The sequence below is a fragment of the Adiantum capillus-veneris genome, chromosome 3, assembly GCF_014529385.1.
Source record: "Adiantum capillus-veneris isolate H3 chromosome 3, ASM1452938v2, whole genome shotgun sequence".
NCBI classification, from domain to species: domain Eukaryota; kingdom Viridiplantae; phylum Streptophyta; class Polypodiopsida; order Polypodiales; family Pteridaceae; genus Adiantum; species Adiantum capillus-veneris.
The window spans coordinates 44,279,887-44,284,080 of NC_140933.1; the positions used below are offsets into that span (position 1 = coordinate 44,279,887).

Here is a 4,194-nt window from a genome sequence, read left to right on the forward strand (position 1 = left end):
TACACGTTAAGACAAATAGAAAAGATGCAGGATATAGATTAAACTTAAAGAGAAGCGGATCTAACTTTATTTTCTACATCATAGACGTATTGGACTCCTACGTAGTGCGAGAAGTGCCCTCACTTTGCATCCTAAAACCAATGAGCCGGATCTTTGTGGCCCAGTCCTTGTTGGGCATATCTCGCAATCAATGCATTTCAAGAGACGACATTTCAGACATACATGTCAACCAAGGCAGTGCCATATGCCTTCAAGGGGATTTGATATATGGCCAAAGCACTGCGAAGATTAACGAGGCCTTTCCCTCGAGTCCTTGACTAGAACTCTCCTTGTGTTTAATTTTTTTATGTATGTGTGTTAAGGTGGTAGAAGGTGACCTCATTGTACTGTGGGACCAGCAGTGTGATTGGTTGGCTTTTGGCTAGAGAACAAATACAACCTTCAAGAGAACGCAGCGTTGCCTTCAGCAAGGTCTCCTATGGCAAATTCGCAGTGGTGACGGAGCAAGGGGACATCATCATGTATGATTCCACACTGGTCCCTTGTCTTACAAGGTGGTGGGATTCTCATCCATAGAAGGGAACAACATGACAATCACCTCTGTCTACGACCCTTCTCGCTACACGGACATCACCTTGAAAAAAGTCACTATTCAAGAATGGCTGTGAGAGGTGGGGTGCTTGCAGAGCTCACCAAGTATAGAGCACGAGAGTTTATTACCATCGAAGCTTAAAGTGATGAGTGAAGAATAGTCACCCAACTCTTTTGGTATGCTCCCTAAGAACTTATTGGTTGCCAACAAGAGAGAAGTTACCCTTGTCCAGCTGCCCAGCCAAGATGGTAATGGCCCATTGAAATGGTTATTCTCTAAAGACAGGGAACTGACAAGCTGAAGGTTCGCAAGCTCATCCGAAAGCAGACCTCGAAGCTGATTTAAAGAGAGATCCACAATTTGCAGACTTTTGCAGTTCCTCATCGAAACCAAAAGAGACCCATTGGAAAGATTGTAGGGCATGATGAGAGTGGTTAAGTTTTGGAGGCGGCCAATGGAGTCAGGAATAGGGCCGGATAGGAGATTGTGAGTGAAATCCATCTTTGTCAATGCCTGAAAACTGCCAATCTCTGTTGGCAAGGACTAGATTGCCTTGTTCTATCGCATAATCAGCTCGTTGGAACAATTCCAGACAAGATATGCTCTTTTACTATAGAATTTAACATACCAGACTCCATGTTCACCCAGCACTTTGGAGTATTGGATCTCTCTTACAACAAGCTTAATGGCAGCATACCTCCTTAAATCGGAAAATGCTATGTTTGGTCTATGTGTTGCTTCCAGGTAACATGTTGAGTAGCAGCATTTTGGGGGAGCTTTCTGCCCTCCATAATCTTACTATCCTAGACCTCTCGCAGAATCGTTTGGTTGGCAGTATCCCTCCGTGTTTGGGAGAATTGGGCAGGTTGCAAGGCCTCAACTTGGGCCACAACAAGCTCACCAGCCAAATCCCTGCAGAGCTCGGTAAAATACGCAGCCTGGTGAAGGTCAATGTTTCCCACAGTGAGCTCTCTGGACATCTGCCTATTTCTTTGGGATTTCTTTCAGAATTATCACACTTGGATTTAAGCCATAACCATCTGACACGGGAAATCCCTTCTGAGTATGCAAGCATGGTGTCCATGGTGGACTTCTACGTCAACAATAATAACCTAACAGGAGACATCTCCAGCTTATTCATAGACAACTTCTTATGGAATCAAGCACAAGCTGTAGATTTCAGCAGCAACTATTTTGATGGTGTCATTCCCAAGAGTTTGGGAAACCTTTCCGGCCTTTTCTACTTGGATTTGACAACAATCAATTTCATGGCTATTGGTGTCTTTCAAGTGGCTTATCTAGATTTTTCTGACAACCACTTATCAAGTAGAATTCTAGATGAGCTTTGTAAACTTAATGGGCTTAATTTCCTTGATCTTTCCCAAAATGAGCTCGAAGGAGATGTTTCACCATTTCGCAGCTGTGCCAGATTCTCCTCTAGTTCTTTCTGATGAATGGTGCTCTCTATGGTATTGAACAAGTATAGTCAATTGACAGGTTGAATTTTCCATCGTAATGAAATAATGGCTGCCTTCTTGCGTCATCGACCTATCAGAAGGCATGCATCTGTGCGTGATAAGTGGACTGCCTCCTTGTTCTTCATCACCTCATCAGGAGACATGTAGCTCGAGGAAAAATTTCAAGAGGGTGATGATCTTGCAAGGGAACTGATTCAAATTGGATGGCCAGTAATGTGCATCATCAATAGTAAAGATGCAAATAATGGCTCCCTTCTTGCGCTCATCAACCAATGCAGCAGGAGGCCACCAGCCTACCAAGGTCAGAAGAAGCGTCGAGAAGAGTCACAGAGACCCGAAGAATCAGCTTGGCCAAGACCCAACGCAAGGAAGGAGTTTCCGCAAGGTCCTCTTCATCTTCATGCTCCATAGATTCTTCAATGTCTCCTTAAAAATACTGCTTGAGAGAAGATGCTGATCTGCAATGTGCTACGATTGTGAGAGAAGCCATGTTTAACAAGGCTTAAAATGCATGCATAGGTGATTGCATCTGAAGCTCAATACATGTCAACCAATGCATAGGTGATTGCATCTGAAGCATCAATGCGTATCTGAAGCTCTACGCATCTGTTGAAAAAAGCCCACATCTTCCTAGCACCACATTTGGCATACATGTCAACCAAGGCAGTGCCAAGCACAACATTTTTTATCAGCAGCCCCTGACTAACAATATCTCTGTGAACTCTTTTGCCCATACCAACATCTTGCATCATGCTAGATGCCTTCAAGCTGCACGTGTAGGTCATTGCATCAAGAGCTCAATGCCACATGCCTTTGAGATAGAAGCGTAAGGTGACTGTATTTAAAGAGTTGCCTTCTCTTTGCATCTGCTGAAAATAGCCCAGAGCTTCTTGCCCTACCACTGTTGGGCATGTCGCGTGATCAGAGCATTGCAAGAGACGACATGGAAGCTCATCAAGCACTTTTTGTGCTTTATGAAGTACACCACATTTGGCATACATGTCAACCAAGGCAGTGCCAAGCACAACTTTTTTTGTCAACAGCTCCTCACTTATAAAATCATCATGAACTCTTTTTCCCATACCAACATCTTGCATGATGTCGAATACCTTTAAGCTGCATGCGTAGATCATTGCATCCCTTATCTTTGCATCTACTGAATGATGTTTTTTGTCTTTTGCCCACACCAACATCTTGCCTGATATCAAATGCCTTCAAGCTGCACGTGTAGGTCATTGCATCGCAAGACAAGATCATGCCTTTGCAAACCCTCCGACTAGCTCATGTAAAAGGGCATGCCTTAGCAAGCAGTTTGTCAAAAACGGTGGTCTTGATGCATACCAGTGCAAGTTTATTGGTGTGCGCTACTTTTTGTATTTGATCATTTTGGTTGGACGGAATCTCCTGCCACTCTTGTGAGAAACTGTTGAAACCTTGCTTGTCATGCTTGCAGAGTCGTGGTGGCCAACTTTGTGTAGACCTTCAAAACGCAAGCACAAGTTAATAAAAAACTAAATTGGCAGCCTAAGATTCAGGGCACAAATGAGATCTCAGGTTTTGTGGCTCATGTGAAAGGGCCTGCCTTCGCCAGCAGCTTGTCAAAAACGCTGGACGGAATCTCCTGCCACTCATCTCCTGTCACTCTTGTGAGAAACTGTGCTTTACCATGCTTGCAGAGCTGTGGGGTGACCAACGCAAGCACACGTAATAAAAAACAACAATATTCTTGTTACTTGTTTTTCTGCGAGGCTCCTGGCCATGAGATTCCAGTTGTGGGCAATGGCTTTGATCATGCCAAGTGGCCATCTGTGGGCTCAAAGATCCAAAAAAGGACCTTTGGCTCACCAAGTAAAGAGTAATATGCAACCACGGAAGCTTGAGCTTACACCAAGCCAGTAAAATGACGCTATTTCAAATGATCTAGCCATTCATACTCCGCTTTTTCGTGCTATTATTGGTTTCAAATTATAAATACATTGATATGAATAAGCCCGCTCTGGTTTTTTAATTAAAAATGAGGTAATTTCACAAAAACTTTTAATTGGAAATTTATCTAATTGGTATAGGCCTCAAAGGAGGTGGCAATTTTGGATTTGGAATGGAGTTCCTTTGGAAACGTTGAGA

At 43.5% G+C, this 4,194-nt stretch overlaps 1 pseudogene; it reads left to right on the forward strand.

Annotated features, from left to right (window-relative positions):
* Positions 1 to 2,211: 2,211 nt before the first annotated feature.
* On the forward strand, positions 2,212 to 3,922 carry LOC147460830 (uncharacterized; annotated as a pseudogene).
* Positions 3,923 to 4,194: the final 272 nt, after the last annotated feature.